The following is a 12,381-nucleotide window of genomic DNA, read 5'->3' as shown; positions in this document are numbered from 1 at the left end:
CAAACTCTCCCTCTACGCTGAGGACACCCTGATATAACTTGGAGATACAATTGGGTCCCTTGAAGCTGTCATGCAACTTATTGAACAATGTGGGCGCTATTCAGGTTTTGCCATTAATTGGCATAAGTCCTCGCTACTGCCATTGGACCCCTTGCCTGGCCCTTTCCCTCAAATAGCTTCACAGGTGGATTTTTTATTTTCTTTAACGTTATGTATGTTTGGTTTGTGTGAGGTTTTGATTTTTTATTGTACTCACCACTGTTTGAAAAGTGTGGGCTCATACTTCATGTAATGTAAAACGTATCTCTGAATATCTAATAATTGCACATGCTGTCTATCCTTGAATGTTTGTAATTTATATTTTCTTGTATAATAAAACTTTTTCTCTGATTTAAAAAAAAAAAAAAGCCATCAGCTGACTCCAATCACTTACATGAAAGCAATGGAGGTGGAGAGGACTAAAAAAACAACAGGACTGGGGTTCCCCCCAATTCATCCCAGTGAGTTCAGGTAGGATAAGAATTTTAAGGGGAACAACACAAAAGAAACAAAAAAAAAAAGGGCATGAGGTGCCCCAAATTCTATACCAAACATTTTGGGTCTAGCATGGATGTTAAGGGCCCCACACAAAAATAAAAGCATAAAAGTTCACAAAACATTCACACCAGACCCTAGCAGGCCAGGAAAAGGGAGGAACCATACCAGGCTACATGGACACGATTGTATATGCTGATATGACGGGTTGGCAGATGTTGGGCTCGTGATTGATGTGGATCTACTGCACATCACCGGATGACGTGATTGGTGGTCTATGTACAGCCCGGGACTTTTCTGGGGTTTATTTCATTAAAGGTCTTGCCATAAACTGTGCCTCTGTGTTTATTTACACTTTCTATTTGTACTGGGAATTGCTATGTACTGTGTAACTCATTTACAAGGGGGAGGGGGGGGGGGCAGTATCTGGAGCCCCCTGCCTGCAGACCCTCACAAACACTGAGCCAGGGTTGTGGGGAAGAGGACCTTGTCGTCATCAGGATGGGGACAGAGTGCTTTTCCAGGGGGGCCCCCAAATTCTCCAAGTTACCCTTGAGGGCATGTGGTTTGATATGGTTCAGGAGAGGGGCACACAAGCATCCCACCTATCCTGGCCTGACAGGCTTCTGTATTTTTTACATGATTGTCCCATTCAGCCAAAACAGCAGCTCACCGCCCCTTTATAAACACACCTCTGGTGATGAGGATGTCCCTCTGAGGCAGAGGCATTCATACACCTTATTATGTGCCCACCCCAACATCTATGACCCCCAAGGTCCCATCAGAAGAGCAGGGGAGAAAGAAACAGGATCGGAGAAAAAACTTTGCCACAAATATTGCCTGATTAAACTAGCTAGGAATCAGCACATGGCAACCTTGTAGACAGACTTGTGAAGCTATTTTTTAGCATAGAGGTACAGTACTTCGAGCTGCAAATAATTATATCCAAAATAAAGAAATAGCAGAAAAAATAACAAATTTGATTGTTTAAAATAATACTATTATGCCAAGTGACAGGTAAGCTGACAACACAGTTTTTAAAATATGTTGACAGGTGCAATTAGTCTACCCACCTGCGGGTGGCCTAGTGCCAATGTTTCTTGAGAAGATAAAGCTCGGGAGGGGATTTGATTCTGTTCAGTGCCTCGAGAGGAGAAGTATCTAGACCAGTGATGGCGAACCTCGGCACCCCAGATGTTTTGGAACTACATTTCCCATGATGTTCTTGTACTCTGCAGTGTAGTTGAGCATCATGGGAAATGTAGTTCCAAAACATCTGGGGTGCCGAGGTTCGCCATCACTGGTCTAGACTGAACACATAACTCTGGAGTGACTTTGGTGGCCATCTTAGGTGAGGGAACCTTTTAAATAAGAAGTTTTGGCACACTTTTGGTGAGTGGATGGTCAGGGACAGGAACTTACTTGTGAGGGACGATATCGAGCATAGAAAAAGAGTTCCAGAGCAGAAGGGATAGCTTAGGGGAGGCTCCTTCTTTCTTTCATGCACTCTAGTAGGCGTGGAGTCGGTGCAATCTGCAGCATCTTCTTTGCCCCTTTCCAGAATGGACCCTATTCCCAAAAACTGAAGCCATCCTACGGTACCATAACTTGTAAATGTTGGGACTGTATATTTTCTGGACCATTATACATCAGTGTCAACAACTGGTTGTTATGTTACTACCAACAACCTCACTAAGGATTGATATAAAGACACCAGTGCCCTATAAACTGGGTGTGAGTGATTCCTCCCAGACAAGATACCTAAACCAGCCCCCACCTCCAAGTCTGTAGATCTGAAGTCCTTATTTCAAATTCTTATATATCCTTGAGGTGCCATGGGAGTGTTCCTAGGGGAGACCTAAAGAATTCTGAAAAGTTCTCTCTGATGTTTGCACCACTTGTGATAACATGGCTTCCAGTCTAATTTTCCCTTTCCATAGTGTGGATTATTGTATCTTTAAAAGGGTACCTATCACACCAGCGAACATAATCATGCAGGGTGCATGAGGCCTTAACAGCAGTGATTACATTCTGCATGTTCAAGTTGATTGGAGTGTGCAGAAAAAAAGACCAAAAGCACACTCCACAACTCTTCCTGCTCTGGTAAGCCAAAAATCGGACACCCTCTTGCCGTGCTTACAATAGAGCCTTAGCAAGTGCTCGCCCAGCGCAAAGGCCTCACTCCCTACAAAGACAATGGGCAGACCAGGACTACTTATTCCCAGCAGTGGAGAGTTATCAAAAAGGTTTGCAAGCATGAGGAAACTGCATTATGATATTTTAAATGATTACTTTTCTCCAGTGTTACCATGTTAATATTATTTTCTTGTGTGAGTTAGCGTTCCCTATGGCCAGAGGCTAAAATACTTTCTCGGGCCCCACATCAGACATCTTTTAACGGCTTCAGCCCTGGAAGATTTTACCCCCTTCCTGACCAGAGCACTTTTTGCGATTCGGCACTGCGTCAATTTAACTGACAATTGCGCAGTTGTGTGACGTTGCACCCAAACAAAATTGACGTCCTTTTTTTCCAACAAATAGAGCTTTGTTTTGGTGTTATTTGATCAGTTCTGCGATTTTTATATTTTGCTCTATAAACAAAAAAAGAGAGAATTTTGAAAAAACTTTTTGCTATAATAAATATCCCCCAAAAATATATTTAAAAAACGACTTTATTTCATCAGTTTAGGCCGATACGTATTCTTCTACATATTTTTGGTAAAAAATTGCAATAATCGAATATCGAATTGGCTTGTGCAAAAGTTATAACGTCTACAAATTAGGGGATCGTTTTATGGCATTTTTATTATTACTTTTTTGTTTATTAGTAATGGCGGACGATCTGCAATTTTTTATTGTGACTGTGACATTATGGCGGACACATCAAAAACACTTTTGACACTATTTTTGGACCATTGTCATTTATACAGAGATCAGAGTTATAAAAATGCACAGATTACTGTGTAAATGACACTGGCAGGGAGGGGGTTAAAACCTAGGGAGCGATCAAGGGGTTCTAGGTAGGTGTTCTAGGTAGGTGTGTCCTAGGTAGGTGTTCTAACTGTGGGGGGATGGGCTACAACTCACATGACAGCGATCACTGCTCCCGATCACAGGACGCAGTGGATCTCTGTCATGACACAAGGCAGAACGGGGAAATGACACGATCGCCGGGAGACCGGTGGATATCGAGTCCGCAGGTCCTGCAGGCACGGTCATGCCCGCTAACCCCCACCAAATAATGGAGACGTATTTGCCCATTTGCCCACCGATGCCATCGTGCTGACATATATCGGTGTGCAGAGGTCGGCAAGTGGTTCATTTGCCAGTGACACCTGTCTCGGCACTGACTACACAGATATTTTGATAGATACTGCATTGGGTCTCACCAACAGTTCCACCACACGTTACACAATATACTTTACTCGTTCAGCCCAAAGGCATGGGAGGAAGGAGCTGTATATTTCATGAGGCCTCACATACCAGGATCCGGGTTGGTCCACAGGAGGGTTCTATTATGCAGAGGGACATAACAGAGGGATCCTGCTCCTAAGCCCTTGTACACACGGTCGGACATTCCGACGGAAAATGTCCAATCGGACCGCGTTGTCGGATAATCCGACCGTGTGTGGTCTCCATCGGACTGTTTCCGTCGGAATATCTGACCGACAAAGTTTTAGAGCTGGGCTATAAAAATTTTCCCACAACATGATCCGATCGGACTTTATCCGATCGTTTGTAGAGAATTCCGATTGGACAAAGTGCCACGCATGCTCAGATAAAATTCCTAGACCAAAGCTATTGGCTACTAGCCTGAACGTAGTAACGTCATCACGTTCTGAACGATCGGATTTTCCGACAACTTTGTCCGACCGTGTGTATGGAACACCAGTTTCGGACAAAATCCGACGGATTTGGTTGTCAGAATGTCCGAACGTGTGTACAAGGGCTTAGAAGTGCAAACCATACCCTAACCCTCTTCACCCCTCTTACAGAACCTGTCACTGGTTACCACGGCCTCCTCTCCCGAGCTGGCAACTGCTCCTTCCCTTTACTCTCCATTACCTAGAAAGTAACATGAATGTTTAAACTTATACTCAGATCCCATACAGTGTATACTCAGTTCCCATACACTGTAGGAGCACACTCTCACTCTCTCCACAAGTAAATCAGATCAGAGCAACCAACCAAATTGCAGTATGCATTTGTAGCGCCTACACCGATTTTGGAGCGAACAAGAAATGAAATTGTGTGCCAATCACTTCTATGTTTTAAACAATGGAGAAGATTATTTCTCAGAACAGAAAAATGTGGGAGAGTGGGGAGTAGGGCGCATTTCACCTTTAATTCCGATCAGCAACAGGCAGATTGGCAAAAAATAGGTGAGGTATGTAAGACGGCAGTACAGGAAAAAGAGCCTTTAAGGTGAACCAGCACATCTGTACTTTGTAGGACAGGCCGTCTCCTCTAGTAACTGAACTTTACTCACAGCTTCATACACAGATTGTCTTGGACGAGTTCTCTCTTGAAGTCATCCCAGCCACTTCATAGCCTTCTGTTCATGAAGGATCACCCCTGGTGCTTCTTTAGAACTCCATTCCTCTAGAATCATTTCCAGATCTTTTGTAGGCTTTTCTCCACATGCACCCGGAAAGGCATCAGATAGGCCTAGCAGCTGGCAGCCACCTGGATAGGCCTCAGGCTTCAGGCCTAGCAGCCAGGAACTGTACACACATCCACCCAGGCCGAAGCCCTGGGTGGGAACACTGACCATGATCATCTGACTTTATTTCATTAAATAGCTTTTCCCAGCATGCATCACATCAAATATGATTGGCTGAGAAAAGTATGTTTATCCATAACTTGCATATACTCTAGCTCATCATACTAATGTCAAAAGCAACAGTGCCACCTACTGACAAAAGGGAGAAACCAACAATTGAACATAAGTAATTTTAAACTTAAACACTACAAATTAGCTAGGCTGGCTACCACCCAGCATAACTGAATTTACCTGCAGCCCTACTCTAGGGACAAGGGTGCTTCACGTTAAAAACAAGGGTTTAATCTGCACACATTTACTAATACTCGCATCAGCTGCAGAGCCACTCCACGGCACCCCAGTATTATCTAAATTTTTGTGAGCCTCCGTAGTAGAAGTACATGCATAATAATGGATAGATAGAGGACAGGTGAGCCTGGAGGGAGCCCACCCCTTTCTAAAAGGTACAGGGGCACACTAGACACCCAGCATAGAGGAAAATGGCAGCAAAGATGTCCAATGTGCCCCCTCACCGTATTCCAACAGTACAAACAATTGGCCATTGCCCCCATCTATAGCTGGCCTTTGCAACAAGGAGCACATGGAATGGCAATGGATGTTATAAAAAAACAAAAGAAAATTCCCAGCTCAACTTACCAACCAGCATGCTCTCCAGGCTTACATGCCCTCTATTATTATGCATGTGCTTCTACTATGGAGGCTCTCGAAAATGTATAGAGTTAGGACCGCAGATAATATTGGGGTGCTGTGAAGTAGCTCTGCAGCTTATGCAAGTATTTGCAAATGTGTGCAAACCAGTGCTGTGTTTTGGCCTAGGCCGACAAGACTCAGGCCTAGGGTAGCACTTGGGGGGCAGCAAAAAAGCCGCCCTCCCACATGAAAAAGGCACCCGCTCCCTCCTCCCGACTCCCGCATGCAGGGCCACAATCAGTGGAGTACAGCTGAAGAGAACAGTGGCATCAGGGTGCGGAAGGGGGCCAGGAAGCAGTTTTAGTAGGTACCGTCAAGCCGCCCTGTTGTTAAAACGGTGACTCTCTCTCTCTGATTGGCTCTCTGCTGTGGCCAATCATGGGGAGGGGAAAAAGCGGGCAGGAAGCTGGGCGGCGGTGCACCAAATCCAATTAGAGCCACTCTCTCTCTTCTCCCTTTGGCTGACAGGAGAAAGGGGAGGGGGCGAGCGGGGGAGATACACAGACAGCCCGCAGCTCTCCCCTCCTTGTCACAGCGCTGCTGCAGAGTTCACAGCGGAGCTGCGGTCTGTCTGTGTATCTCCCCCGCTCGCCCCCTCCCCTTTCTCCTGTCAGCCGAAGGGAGAAAAGAGCAAACGGTTCTAAATGGGTTTGACACACTTAGAGCCGCTACGCTTCCTGCCCGCCTTTTCCCTCCCCATGATTGGCCACAGCAGAGGGCCAATCAGAAGACACTGGGGGGGCATCATGGTAAATGCAGTCCCTGAAGACTGGTGGCCCCAGTGTGCCCACAGACACCATCCTACAGCCCCCAGCATGCATGCACTTTGCTGGGGGAGGGGGGATCCTGGAACCCGGAACAAAGCAGAGGAATTGAGTGTTAAAGTAGGAGAAAAAGAGAGAACTGTGCTGGGGGAAGCCAGAGACAGAGCCACACTGTACCCGCACCACCAGAAAGAGAGCCACACTGTACCCGCACCACCAGAAAGAGAGCCACACTGTACCCGCACCACCAGAAAGAGAGCCACACTGTACCCGCACCACAAGGGAGAGAGAGCCACGATGTACTCACACCACCAAAGGTGGAGAAAGACGGAGCCACTGCCAGGGTACAGACATGCTACCCTACTGACTAGCGTCAGTCTGGGCAACCTACAGTGAGAGAACTTCCAACCGGGGTGATCAATGTTGCGATTTCACCGGGTCTGGTAAGAAGGCCCGTTGGCCATTATCCATTACTGTTCCCAGGGACTGAGCCATTAGCTATTGCTAGCGTGGGCACCCATTACATCTGCCCCCCATTGGTCCCACAAGATTGGCTTTCCATAGCAGCCGACACCTCTCTCCTCACTGTCAGCCACACACACGCCACGGCACCTCCTGCCTCGGCTCAATGTTCTAGTGTACACAGCCAGGAGGAGGAGGGGCCGCAGAGGAGGGGAAACAACTTCAGTCCAAGAGCTGTGCTGCTGGTATGAGGTCTGTGTATAGTTTACAGTGGAGGGGGACACAGTAACCGGGAAGGGGAGGAGGCAGGGCCGGATTAACATAGGGGCTATTGGAGCTGCAGCTCCAGGCCCCTTTCTCAAGATAGGCCCATTTGCCCCAAAAAAAAAATCAATAAAAAATAAAAAAGATAGACTTGTAGGATTGTAGCTCGGCGATCAGGAGTCACAGTGACCCCACATTTGGTGGGTAGGTAGCTAAAGACCCACTCCAGCACTGGTTAAAATATGGGGCCTCTATCATTTGTTCCGGAGATACGGGACTGCTTGCGCAGCCTGTCAGAAGCTACATACAGAGCGGCAGTATAAATACAGCTGGAACACTCTCCTTGCACAGCCTGTCAGAAGCTGCATACAGAGCGACAGTATAAATACAAGCTGGAACACTCTGCAGCAGACGGAGAGGATGACATCACAGTGCTGATAATAATTATTTGTATATTACTTCTGATAATTAACCCCTTGCCACCCAGGCCCATTCTGAGACTTCTCTCCTACATGTAAAAATTATCATTTTTTTATGCTAGAAAATGACTCAACTCTCAAGCTTTATATATTGTTTTAGCAGAGACCCTGTGGAATAAAATGGTGGTCTTTGCAACTTTTTATGTTACATGATATTTTTTTTGGAAAGAAACTGTTTCATTCATAAAAAACAAAACACTAAAGTTAGCATGATTTTTTGTTGTGTACTAAGCGATGCTTTACATTTTTTTACAGGTTACATGTTTATAGTTACAGAGGAGATCTAGTGCTAGAATTATTGCTCTCGCTCTAACGATGGTGGCGTATGTAACCTGTGTGTATCTGGCTCTGGTACTAACCAGTACCTACCCAGGGACTGACTAGTATCTCTCCCCAGCCTGTCCCCACACACCCTCTCACCCGCTGACCTGTGAATGGGGCGATCACTCCCGCAGTGTTATTGTGTTCTGCCAGTGAATACAATGATTAGTGTTGCTAACTATAGCTGGCAGCACTGATTGTTTTGGGGAAAACCTGACAGGCTGGTTGTACTCAAGTCGGTTAATAGGTTGACTTGTGTAAAACCAGATAGCCCATACATAGATCGACTATGGCTGGTCTCTGCTTAAAGCGGAGGTCCACCCTAAAGTGGAGCTTACGCTCATCGGAACCCTCCCCCCCTCCGGCGCCACAATTGGCACCTTTCAGGGGGGAGGGGGGTGCAGGTACCTGTACAGTACAGGTATCTGCACCCACTTCCGGCATAGATATCTGCAGAATATACGCCCCTTTCCGCAGATATCTACGCCCCTTTCCGAAGGTCTCCCGCTACATGCTGGGAAATACACAGGTCCCAGAGACAGCGGGGACCATCATTATTGCGCAGCGCGACTCGCGCATGCGCCGTAGGGAACCGGGAAATGAAGCCGCAAGGCTCCACTTCCTGATTCCCATACCCAAGATGGCGGCGGCAGCACCCGAGAGACGATCGAGAGATCGGCTTCGGGTGCCGACATTGCGGGCGCGCTGGGCGGGTAAGTGTCATTATTTTAAAAGTCATCAGCTGCAGTATTTGTAGCTGCTGGCTTTATAAAAAAACAAAAAAAAAACGGCGGACTCCCGCTTTAATAGGTGTCATTTCAATCCATGTCTGGCCCAATTAACCACTACGCAGTCACTAAACATCCTTCCACAAACCTTTACATTTTTCCCTCCCAGATTTCTTCATCCTCCTCTCCCATACATACTGCTCACTGTCATACTCTCCACACTTCTCTCCTATACATAGTGCCCACTGTCATACCCTCCACACTTCTCTTCTATACATAGTGCCCACTGTCATACTCTCCACACTTCTCTCCTATACATAGTGCCCACTGTCATACTCTCCACACTTCTCTCCTATACATAGTGCCCACTGTCATACTCTCCACACTTCTCTCCTGTACATAGTGCCCACTGTCATACCCTCCACACTTCTCTTCTATACATAGTGCCCACTGTCATACTCTCCACACTTCTCTCCTATACATAGTGCCCACTGTCATACCCTCCACACTTCTCTCCTATACATAGTGCCCACTGTCATACTCTCCACACTTCTCTCCTATACATAGTGCCCACTGTCATACTCTCCACACTTCTCTCCTATACATAGTGCCCACTGTCATACTCTCCACACTTCTCTTCTATACATAACGCCCGCTGTCATATCCTACACACTCCTCTCTTGTACATAGTGCCCAGCGTCATAACCTCCCTCCACACTCCTCTCCTGTAATTACTGCTTACTGTCCTACTCTCCACACTTCTCCCCTGTACATAGTGCCCACTGTCATACCCTCCACACTCCTGTACATATTGCTTACTGTCATACCCTCCACACTCTTCTCTTATACATAGTGCCCAATGTCATACCCTCTACACTACTCTGCTGTGCATACTGCCCACTGTCATACCCTTCACACTCCTCTCCTGTGCATAGTGCCTTCTGCCATACCCTCTGCACTCCTCTCATGTACATAGTGCCCACTGTTAGACCCTCCACATTCCTCTCCCTCACCTGCACATACTTCCCACTTTTATACCATCCATACTCCTCCCCTATGCCTCTTACCCAGAAAAGATGTTCTTTAAAGTTATACTGAATATCCTCAATGTTACCAGCTCTAGAATGGGCACTTTTGTCAGTTCAACTAAAGGAAATCTCACAGTCCTCATATTTGTTCTTCCCCATTATTAGTATTTATTTCATTTTGTAATTACTATTGTGATGTATAGAGGGACACGGGGGGTGTCGGCTACTATAAATATAGCACTGGTAAAAAAAAGCCTCCCTGAAAATATTTTTGAAATATTGACAACTATGCACTTAGGCACTGCCCAAGGGCCACAGGGTCAGTAGGGGCCCCATGAGAGGCTCCTGTGATAGTAAAGCGGTAGTAAACTTTTCTAACATTACTACTTTTTAGAGGCCCAGCATATTAGCACATTAGGGCACACTTAAATTGTCAGACTGAGCCCTCCAGTGCTGTGCTGTGATCAGTCCGGCGGGGCCCGGGCACTTCCATCTTCACCCGGACTTCCTTCTGGGTTCTGTGCCTTCGGTCACTTGTCTTGGCCAGGCTGTGTTGATGTCATTCCCACACATCCTCCTGTACGTCCTCTCTCTCCCATCCCCCCCTTTCTCTCTCATCCTCCCTCCCTTACCCCTCACACCTCTATCATCCCCTTTCTCTCTCTCTCTCATCCTCCCCCTCTTTCTCTTTAATTTAATTTGTTATAAAAAAAAATAGTTTGCATTTTTATTTATTTATTGTTTATAAAAGGCCCCAACAAAATCCTCAGCACCAGGCCCATGATGTTCTTAATCTGGCCCTGGGAGGAGGCAGATAACAGACGCACACATGTAGTGATGGGAGGGTAGAGGACATGTGCTAGTTGTTGGGTCTGATCCTCCCCCACCACTAATGCCACGTACACACAACCAGACTTTCCGGCACAAAAGTTCAGACGGTCTTCCCAAAGGACTTTCGACGGAGTTACGAATGAACGGACTTGCCCACACACGAACGGTCTATCCGATGGAATGATTCCATCTGATCTTTTCTGCCGGAAAGTCCGATCGTGTGTACACGGCATTACACATGTCCTCTACCCTCCCAAAGCACCCAGCACATATCCCCTCCCCCCCCAAATGAAAAGATGCTGCATCCCTCTCTGTCCTCTTCCTGCGGCGTCCCTCTGTCCTCCTCCCATGAAGATGACAAGGCGGATATTAAAAGGGAAGGGGAGTGGCCTTGACAGGAAGGGGCGGGTCATATATAAATTAGGGGGTGTGCAAGTTTATTCAGGCCTAGGGCAGCACAAAACCTAAATACACCACTGGTGCAAACTAAACCCCTGTTTTTATACTTACTTTTAGACAGGATAATTTGGTTTATTGCAGGTTGAGCTGGGAATTATCTTTGGTTTTGTTTGACATGTGTCGCCCTTCCATGTGATTCCTTGCTGTGAAGGCCAGTTATATGTGCTGTGGGTGGCTATTTGTTTGTGTTTTTATGATCCAGACCCTCTACCTGCACTGCAACAAGACACACCCCAGGCTGGTTGGCTCCGGGTCTGATTGCTGCTATGCAGAGGGACACACAGAAGACAGACTCTGGTATTTGTATTGGTTACATTACAAAATACATTTAAAGATTTATAATGTAAAGATATATAAATATTTTTTTATAAGTGCCTGGAGTCTAAGAAGTTAACCACGAAATGAACAGGGTGTCTGTCAGAGCTGTCTGGGCTCCAGGGCCCTAAATATATAAAACAATTGTATTCCTTGTAATGGGATTGTTGGTGATACCCAATCACTTCCACTTGTCAGTTGGCTTGAAGCTGCTGGGCTGTCACGTATGGAAATCACGTTCCTGAAGATCACCAAATCTGTGCTGAGATAATCTCCAACTGTCATCTCCTCCAACTCAGATAAAGAACCCAACCCGTCATCTACAGAGAGAAGACTCTCCATCACTTCTTACTTTTCACAGTGCAAAGATGGAGCTCAGCCTGCCTCTCATCCTTCTGTGTGTGTCCACCTCACTCTCCATAGAGGACAATGAGACGGAGGGTGAGTACCCCCATTTCAGTATTGTAGGGTGATATCATGTATTGTGTGTGTCCTCCTCGTTCTCCATAGAGGACAATGAGACGGAGGGTGAGTACCCCCATTTCAGTATTGTAGGGTGATATCATGTATTGTGTGTCCTCCTCACTCTCCATAGAGGACAATGAGATGGAGGGTGAGTACCCCCATTTCAGTATTGTAGGGTGATATCATGTATTGTGTGTGTCCTCCTCGTTCTCCATAGAGGACAATGAGACGGAGGGTGAGTACCCCCATTTCAGTATT

Source organism: Lithobates pipiens, unplaced genomic scaffold, assembly GCF_037356315.1.
Source record: "Lithobates pipiens isolate NorthernLeopardFrog02 unplaced genomic scaffold, aLitPip1_a1.2 Scaffold_13, whole genome shotgun sequence".
NCBI classification, from domain to species: Eukaryota; Metazoa; Chordata; class Amphibia; order Anura; family Ranidae; genus Lithobates; species Lithobates pipiens.
The sequence above is the reverse complement of the archived record's forward strand: the minus strand, read 5'-3'. Positions refer to the sequence as shown.